The 10314-nt window shown below is 41.3% G+C and overlaps 1 long non-coding RNA gene across 1 annotated transcript in view; it reads right to left on the bottom strand.

The window, feature by feature from the left end:
- Window positions 1-251: 251 nt before the first annotated feature.
- The window catches only part of LOC135212902 (uncharacterized), a 17741-nt gene continuing 7678 nt past the window's right edge, over window positions 252-10314 (bottom strand). The window contains exon 2 of the long non-coding RNA XR_010314017.1: window positions 252-610. This is a non-coding gene — a long non-coding RNA (uncharacterized LOC135212902). The remainder of the gene's footprint in view (window positions 611-10314) is intronic.

The following is a 10314-nucleotide window of genomic DNA, read 5'->3' as shown; positions in this document are numbered from 1 at the left end:
TGTACTCTATTTGCTTTAGCAATCACTGATATTACAATAAATTTACCCAAAGGAGTTCAAAACAGCTTGTATGTTGATGACTTTGTCATATATGTACAAGTAGCACTCTAAGACATGCCCAAAGAATCCTCAATACAGCCATCACAAATATTACCAACTGGGCAATTCAGTAGGATTCCAATTTTCAATATACTATAAAACAAATGCAGTAATTTTCTATAAAGATAAAAGATGGTTAAAATAACAAACAATTAAGCTGTATCTTTATAATAGTCATACCCCTACATACGAAAGTCCCTACATACGAAAAATCCAGGTTACGAAGGCAAAGACGAAGATTTTTTTGCTTTTGTGTATGAAAATAATTCAGGTTGCGAAAGGGTGTACGTACTGTAAAGTCCAAGATTTGCCCCGGCTGCCGAGAACAATTTTAAAACTTGCACGCTGCCAACTCAGTAGACTCGCCACCATCCTTCCGCTCTCCCGTTGGTTCCTGATGCTAGTCATCGCCGTAAGATCCTGCTCTCCTATTGGTCAGCATTTGTCCCATCATGCATCTACGAAAAGGAGTTCCTAGACCATTTCATTTCGGCAGCATTATCATACACACCTGGAATTCGTTCATTCACATAAATTTCGTTTGTTAACGTAAATTCATGTTAGTGATTTCGTGTTAGTGATTTTGTGTGAACTTAATTATACTTGCGTTATTAGCCACGGGTCCCAAGAATGTTGCTGAAGTTCAACGGAAAGAAGAGGATGCTTTCTATGGAGACGAAGATGGAGATAATCAAGAAGTGTTAATGTTTTCTGCCATTTGTTAATGTGTTTCGTAAAGTTTAGTGTTAATGTTTTTTGCCATTTTTTAACGTGTTTCGTAAAGTCAAGTGTTCATGTTTTCTGCCGTTTGTCCTCCTCTGTCGCCACTTTTGGACATCGCCTCACTAGAAAGGTAAGGTTCCACATTTTACTACACACGTACGTACGGTATTTCTTGTACCCTGTACACTAATACACTTTATTTGCAGGTACAGTCACAGTTAGGTTAGGTATTGAATGGTCCAAATTGTTGCATTTCATTGTTTATTGGTCAATTTAGCTTTATAATAAAATTTACTGTGGCGTTTATGTAGGGCTTGGAACGAATTAGGCAATTTACATGTAAAATGTAGTACTAGATAGGAAAAAATCAGGTTACGAAGGCTGCTTCGGAATGGATTAATTTCATAACCTGAGGCACTACTGTACTGAACTTAAATTATTTACAAATGTTAAATACCTATGAATGGTGTTTGATCAGCACCTGAACTGGAAAGCACACCTCAAATATATTAAAGCAAAAGGCATAAAAGCCCTGGCCATATTGAAAAAACTATAACATACCAAATGGGGAACTGGACATAACACCATGCTTATGTTATACAAAGCAACAGTAGTGTACTAACTAGAATAGATTATTGTTGCCCAAAATATTCATCTGCCTCAGAAGCTACATTAAAAACACTAGATGCACTGCATAATGAAGGAATACATTTGTGCATGGGAGCTTCATCCCCTATAAACTCCCTGTTAGAAGAAGCAGGTATATTACCCCTAAAACATCACTGCAACTTTATAACTAAGTGTAGGGGCCTTTCACTTCAAGGAGGAACATCTCCCGCTGCTACCTGCTTTCTGAATTATAATCAAAGATTAGAAAACCATAGTGCTAGCTTTTTCCCACAAAGATCCAAATATTTAATGAATTCACATAACATTAAACTACTTTTCCATCCAGCAATGGAATTCCCACCACCCTGGACTTTGAAAAGACTAAAAGTATGTACTACTGCTCTATCATATCTTCTAAAAGGAAATATGGCAAACACAGAAATGTACCGTCAACATGCGTTGGAGCACATCAGAAGAAAGGGAGATCAACTTATGATCTATACAGATGGATCAAAAATCAACACTGGAGTAGGAGCTTCAGCATTCTCAAAAGATAAGTTAGTTAAGATAAGTCTTCCTCCAATATCATCAGTATGCACAGCCAGCTGAACTTGCAGCCATACGAATAGCACTAAACAGTATCTGAGAAGAGAGCAATTTCCACCATAATTTTCAGTGACTCACGGAAGTGCTATTGATGCTATAAACAAGTACAAGTCTACAAATTGCCTTGTACAAGTAATCCAAATAAAAATACACCAACTTATTCAATCAGGACTATTAATAAAAGTGTTGGATTTCAGCACGTGGGAATTGCAGGAAACGAAAAAGCAGATACAGCTGCCAAATTAGCTTGCACTATTCCATCAATAATGACACACGCCCCAGTATCAGACTGGATAACCTTAATTAAGCCTCTAATATATCAAGACTGGCAAATAGATTGGACATCAGTGCAACTGCAAACAAATCGCTTTCAGGAAGAAATGGAGGGACCCCGTGTGTAGACGGCGTAATGTAACAAAACTCCACTGAAGCAAGAGTCCCGAGGAGGCTCATCCACTCTAGGGCTGAGCAAGACGGGCAAACAAGAAACTGTTGGAATGTTGAAAGGCAGGACTCGATCCTCTCCAGAGAGAGAAAAGCCCGAAAAGCCAGAGTCCAGAACCATCCCTAAATAGGGAATCCTCTGAGTTGGGGACAATTGAGACTTCTCTGTTTATCTGAATACCCAATTGTTGCATCAAATAAAGTGTCTTCTGTAAGTCCTTCACACATTGATGACTGGATCTGGATCTCAGGAGCCAGTCATCCAGGTAAAAAACTGCACTGATCCCCATCAGATGCAGCCATTTCCCGAGTGGAGCGAGAATCCGAGTAAATACCCGAGAGGCAGTCGATAGTCTGAAGCAGAGGGCTCTGAACTAGAAGACTTTCCTTGGAGATTAATCTCAGAAATTTCTCAAGAGTCCTGATGGATGGGGACATGGAAGTATGCATCCTTCATGTCAAGAGGGACCATCCAGTCGCCCGGTTGGAGAGCCGACATCACCGACTGACTGGTTTCCATTTGAAATTTTGTCTTTGGCATGAAGAGATTTAAAGCGCTTATGTCCAATATGGGCCTCCAGCCCCCCAATGCCTTGGGGACTACAAAAAGCCTGTTGTAGAATCCTGGGAAGTTCTGTGATACCTCCTCTATGGCTTTTTTGATGATGAGTGCTTCTACTTCTTCGGCTAATGCCAAAGTTCTTGCTGACCCTGTCGAGTATGCTGTCAAGCAGATGGGTGAATTTTACAGCAGTGGATCTTGCACAAAGGGAATCGCATATCCTTCTTGAAGCACCTGCACTACCTACTGCTGTGCTCATCTCCGACTCCATTCTTCCCAGTAGTGGAGTCTCGCCCCTACGGATGTGTGAAGGACCTCCCGATCACTAGTCTGCTGGCTTAAAGGGAGGTTTCTTGGCAGACTTTGCTGTTGCGTGCAGGTTAGTCATCGGTCTTTGCTGCCACCTTGATTTACCTTCGCGGAAGGGGTGCTTTTTGAAGAGGAAAAGCTTTAGCTCCTGTAGCGGGAGGTTTCTTTGGTCATCTCGCTGACTGGGATAAGTCATTGGTTAACTTCTTATCGAGGTCTGACAGCACCTGCTGAACGGTCTCTTCCAGGAACAGGTGAGACCTACACGGGAGAGAACATCAATGCTGATTTCTGGTTCATAGTTACTCTTTGAGACGTAAAAGAGCACCACCATTCCCTCTTCTTAAGAACTCCCATAGTGAAGAGAGCGGCTAACTCACCTGAACCGTCTCTCACTGCCCTCTCCGCGCAGGACAAAACGTTGAGCCAGTCCGATGAAAACTCCTCGTCCAGGGACTGGCAATCCTCTATCTTTCTGGCTAATGCTGCTATTGTCCAGTCCAGAAAGCTAAAGACTTTGATCACCTTGAATAAGTTCTTCACCAGGTGATCAAAATCAAGCGAGGAGAACATCACTTTCGCAGCTGAGAACACTGCTCTTCTGCGCAAATCCACAAGACCGGAGAAGTCTCCTTGAGCGGAGCCAGATACTCCCGAGGAAGGAACTTCTCCAGTCATGTAGAACCTGTAGGTCTTATTTTGAAGCTTAGAAGGGAGTAGGTAAACGAGGCCTTACCCGACTCTCCCTTCCTAGCCAGCCACTCTTCTGCTTCTTTAAGGGCTTTCTTTGAGGACTGGGAAAGAACCAGTTTTGGTAATCCAGAAGGAACTGCCTTCCTATCCTTCACAAACATAATAGACGGAGAAGGCGGCGAAGCTGGCTTTAAGAAGTCTGGGTAAGTCACCAACAAAACTTTAACAAGCTCGAGTACGCTGAAGAAGCTTTCGACTCCTGCTCTTGTGCTCCCTCTTCTGAAAGGACTGATGACACCATCCTCTTCTTCTGACTGGTTTGTTGCTTTCTTCAAAAAACCCATTAGCTCTTGAAGTTGTCGCTTGAAAGGGCCAAATGGAGAATTATCTACCAACGGTCTGGTCTTCGTATCATCCAAGGTCGAAGTAGAAGTCACAGCTGTCGAACGGCTCTTCTTCGAAGACGAGTGGCTAGGGGGCTGAATGAAGCGAGTCGCAGGAGGCGAACAAGTCCAAACTCCTTTTGATACACGAGGGGAGTCGACAGCGCGAGCGTGAGCACTAAACAGAGCGTGAGTGCCTACTGTCAGTCGAACCTCAATTCTCTGGAGAAGACTGGCAATCCTCCCAAAATTCTTGGTCAGACGCAACAAGACTTCTCAACTGGAGGAGGCGTACTGCCCACAAAAGTGGCATGCCTCTTCAAAGGACGGGACACTGAATCACTCCACACCTGTTGCCTCTGCACAGACGACTGCACATCTGAATCCAATAAAAAATGCACCACAGATGTCTATGCCTTTCCAGTGACGTTTAGTCAACACTCATGAATCAACAGAATCGATGGAGTCGGTGACTGCCCATGAGCAAACCCCCCAGTCTCCCTTCAACCTCCGGTATGTCTTCTCCCAGGTGCGGGGGAGCGGAACAGTGACCTTTGTCTAGGAGAAATGTGGGAATGGACAGCAGCCTCGTCAGACAAAACACTGACACTTGGCACAACACTGGCCTTCTCACTCGATTTTTCTACGAAAGCATGAAATGACATTCCTAAATCCATTATGGATTTTACCAAAATCTCAAATTTCTTGTTCATTTTGGGCTCTAAATTGGCAATGGTGTTGGGATTGGAAACATGGGATGCCTGGACTGGGGTGATTGGTAATAAAGTTGGAGGACTGTCATAGGCAAGTTGTTTCTACCCTAGATTTGCTACCAGCTCTAAGAGCTGCTTTCCTCTTCCTACATTTGTTCATTTTATCTAAATGAGCCTGAAAAGTCTTCTACCCTTGCTTATCTAAATCCCGGCACTCCTCACGAGTTAATCCCTTGTTACAGCATTGATGCCTACACTTAATGCACTTGGAATGCGGATTGTCACACAGTTTAGCCATCCTAGTTTTGCAGCCACTGCTCCAAACCCTAACAGAGGACAAATTAGAGTCCGACATCATAGCTAAACTCACTAATGACAAGTTAACTAGGCAGCTAACCAGAAAAAAACAACCAAGATATTGTACTTCACCCCAAAAAAAATTATACAAATCCAATATGATGATGAAAGTTGACTGCAAGAAAGCCACAGATGTTACTCCGTGGCTGGCAGAAAATGGATTAACAGTAGTTAGATCAGCAGTACTGGGTATTCCTGAAAGTGGGCGGAACCTGTATCACCTACACGAATGATGGCAGCACCACCGCAGCCAGGAAATTTGAATTTTCAACTGCCAGCTAAGAAAGCTTACAGCTATGTAATTGTTCGGTAATTCACTTATGTAAAAAAAAGTTTAACACTACTTGGCAATGTCATGTTGAGTCTGAGAATCTAGATGATACAAGAAGAATCGTGTCACATCAGATCTGAGCATCACTGTACAACACGTACTGGATTGCAAACTGCAAAGGCCCACACTATGCAATATATGTATATGTACTGAGGTTCCAAAAATCTATAAGGGATTTGTTACCATGTCACCTAATAAAACTAACTACCTAATTCTCTTCACCAAACAATGTTTCTGTTTTCATAGAAAAGGAAATCTAATCAATTCTCTTTACCATATAATAGAAAAGGAAAGCATCACTAAAGATCACAAAAACTTTGCCACCACAGGACTTCATAGTTAAAAGTGAATAGCAATGCCACAGAACCCTTTCAAAACTGTTATCCCAAATTTTATCTTGCATAGTAAATGAAACTTTCACTATTTACATTTTGGAAAACCAATGTACACCAAATAAATGTAGAATCTAATACAGTGCAGTGGTACCTCGAGATACGAAATTAATCCGTTCCGAGGCGGCCTTTGTATTATGAGTTTTTCGTATCTTGGAATACATTTTACATGTAAAATGGCTAATCCGTTCCAAGCCCTCCAAAATCACCCCAGTAAATTATATTTCCAGGCCTAAAACACATGTTCTAGGGTTACAACGCCGATCCGACGGAAGAAATATGACTCCAAAAAGGCAAAATACTGTACATACTTGAGTAATATTCAACTGCATGTAATGTTCAACCCCATTTTTACTGCATATACCTATTAGGACTTTAGCATATGTCCCTTAGCAATAAGCCTAGCCTATGTTAGCGGTTGCTACTGTAGCCTAGTCTATGATTCTGACATCTAAACCTAAGAGCTAAAAGCTTAGAATATGCCAATAAAATGTATAAATAATCACTATGTACTCATTTCAAATAATTATTAATTAATCATTAACTATAATACACAAACAAACAAAAAACAAACCTTCCAATCGATTGTTTACATTCAGCTCTTACCCGTCTTACGAGTATCAAACGAGCGCCAAGCAATCATTTTTCCTAGCACACAGTAAGCCATAAATTGTCAATTATTATCTCTCTTCAACTAATGAAACTACCAAATAGTATAATAACCTTCATTTCTATTCTTTATTCTATCGTACCTAATGGAGATACTGAGTTACTGACAGCTATAATGAAACATACGTATACGTAAGGTAATAATAAAACAGAAGAAGAATTCTAAAAAAATAGTATTTGTTGGCAGTCTGATTTATTTTATAGTTTATGATATCTAATTCACAATTTTTTTATTAAATGTATTCATGTACTCATTTAAAAATAATTATTAAGTAACATTAACTATAATAAAAAAAAAAAAAAAAAAAAAAAAAAAAAAAAAAAAAAAAAAAGTCTTTCCAAACGTCTGTTTACATCCATCACTTACGAGTATCGAATGATCGACAAGCAATCACTTTACACAGTAAGCCATAAATTTTTATTATCTCTCTTCAACTACTGAAACTACCAAACAGTATAATAACCATTCATTTCTATTCTTTATTCTATCTTTACCTAATGTTTTTTTTTTTTTTTTTATTAAATGTATTGCATGAATAAGTTTTTACAATTTACAGCATCCTTTTACCAATAGAATACTTAAAGCACAAGGGTAGATGCTGACCAATAGGAGAGGCAGGAACCTTATGGGGTGACTAAGGGCATCATGGAACCCAATGGGAGAGCGGAGGATGGTGGCGAGTTTACTCAGTTGGCGGCGCGGAGTTTTAAAATTGTTCTCGGTGGTCCGGGCGAATCTCGGGCACTTTACAGCAACAACCTTTCATATCTTGAAAACTTTTCGTATGTAGAGCAGTAAAATTTTTCGCATCGGCTTTCGTATCTTGAGTTTTTCGTAAGTAGAGCCTTTCGTATCTCGAGGTACTACTGTATTAAAAATATTTAAAATTGTATTTTTCATAAGTATACAAACTACTGAAAGGGGAGTGAGTAGGAGCACATCTCTCGCTCACCTGACATAAAGTACTTTTCCTTTGGCCTCATGGGCAAAGTAGGGTGGTTAAGACAGGAAATGCATTAAAGGCTCTAGTTTGTAACCTAGAAAAAATACAAATTACTTACAAAATTATCTTATTTCTACAGGAATACAAACCATCATCTTTTATGTAGGAGACTCACCCCTTAGGTAGAAGGTCATCTCTGTCAGCTGACTGGAAATTGCAAAACCACCTAGAAATGTCATGCTCCTGTCAAAAGAGCAAGCTGAGACAGCATGACTTGGTGCAAACTCCTACTTGGTCTAGCAAAGAGGTGCTAGAGTGGTGAGGCTTTTGAGCCTGAGTGATGGTGTCAAAGGCCTTTTTGAAAAATGTTATTGTTAGTATACAATAAGGTTTTGTACATACTTACCTGGCAGATATATACTTAGCTTTACGTCTCTGACGTCATGACAGAATTCAAACTCGCGGCAACACGCGACAGGTAGGTCAGGTGATCTACCTTACCCGCCGCTGGGGTGGTGGCGGCTGTAAGAACCATCTCCCTTTCCAGTCAGAAATTTTTTCTCTTCCACCTGTCTCCTGAGGGGAGGCTGGGAGGGCCATCAATCGTATATATCTGCCAGGTAAGAATGTACAAAAACCTTATTGTATACTTAACAATAACATTTTTGTACATGAACTTTCCTGTCAGATATATACTTAGCTGATTGACTTGCTTGGTGGAGGGAAAGAGACAGCAATATTAATATGGAAAAAGGGGGAAACAACACCTGTTGTAGGAGTAAATTACAACCTTGGTTCTTACCTGTTTTTAGGCAGAAGACTTCGTAGATACGGGGTGTCTATTAGTCTACGTTGCCTGAAGAGCTTCAGCGAGGGCGTGACTACAGCTGACAGACTCTTTGGTCTATCAAAGGGATTTTGGTATCCGCTTACTTGATAGAATCCGAGCAGGATCTTGTCAAAGGGGATTCGCCCTCTTATATGACAGAACCTAACCACTATCATTGCAAGGAGCTCAAACATAAACTGATCACCTAACCAATCTAATCATTGTTAGACATACAACATGAAAGAGATGCCTACCCGCATGCTCTTTCAAACAACCAAAAACTACAACCTAAACAAGGGGGAAAAAATATACTACCAAAGGATATGTCCTCAGCTCCCTGCCCCACCAGCACCGAATCCGCCGATACGTACAGGCCTAACGCGAAGCACTTTTCATACGTGATTTTGACGTCTCTCAGATAGTGGTTTGCGAAGACTGAGTTGCTACGCCAGAATGTTGCTTTCATAATATTACTCAGGGATATGTTTTTATTGAAAGTTAATGAAGTGGGCAATAGCTCTTACCTCATGACTTTGACCTTCAGAAGCTTGAATTGACTTTCATCACATATCGCATGTGCTTCTTTCACCAGGCTTCTGATGAAGAAAGAAAGCACATTCTTCGAAAGAGCCCTCCTTGGATCTCTTACAGAGCACCAAAGGTTGACATCATTGCCCTTAAGTTTCTTCTTCCTCTGAGGATAAAACTTTAAACTTCGTACTGGGCAAAGTGACCTCTCTGCTTCCTCGCCTACTAAGGCAGATAAACCTCGGACTTCAAAACTCCTAGGCCAAGGATTTGAGGGGTTCTCGTTCTTAGCCAAGAACGAAGGCAAGAATGCACAGATCGCTGTATCTCCTCTGAACCCCACTCTCCCTTGAGTTCACTAATCCTTTTTGCGGAAGCCAATGCCATGAGAAAAAGTGTCTTCCTCGTGAGGTCTCTAAAAGAGGCAGACTGAGGCGGTTCGAACTTAGGGGACCTAAGGAAGCGTAGCACACTACATCCAGATTCCAACTCGGAATCTCTGGCGAACCTTTTGGTTTTTTGGATGTTTCAAAAGATCTTATTAGATAATGAAGGTCTTTGTCTTCTGAAATGTTTAAGTCTCTGTGCCTAAACACTGCAGCCAGCATGCTACGATAACCTTCAATGGTTGATACCGCCAGTCCACTTTTTTTCCCTAAGGAAAAGTAAGAAGTCTGCTATTTGGGTTACAGAGGTACTGGAAGAGGAAAAGTGATGGTTCCTACACCACCGTCGAAAGACGTCCCACTTCGATTTGTAGACTCTAAGGGTAGAGAGCCTCTTGCTGCTGCGATAGCAGTTGCAGCTCTTGCAGAAAACCCTCTCGCTCTGACCAACTTTTGACAGTCTGAAGCCAGTCAGACCGAGAGCGGGAGGTTTCTGTGATACCTGTCGAAGTGGGGTTGTCTGAGCAGATCGATCCTCTGTGGTAATGATCTCGGAATGCCTACTAACCATTCCAAGTACCTCTGTGAACCATACTTGTGCGGGCCAGAAAGGGGCTATCAGCGTCATCCTTGCTGCCTCCGATTCTGCAAACTTCTTGAGAGTTTCTCCCAGTATCTTGAAGGGAGGAAAAGCGTACATGTCTAGGCCTTCCAATCTAGGAGAAAAGCATCTATTG

Source organism: Macrobrachium nipponense, chromosome 41, assembly GCF_015104395.2.
Source record: "Macrobrachium nipponense isolate FS-2020 chromosome 41, ASM1510439v2, whole genome shotgun sequence".
Classification (NCBI taxonomy): domain Eukaryota; kingdom Metazoa; phylum Arthropoda; class Malacostraca; order Decapoda; family Palaemonidae; genus Macrobrachium; species Macrobrachium nipponense.
This window is presented reverse-complemented; position numbering and strand designations above follow the sequence as displayed.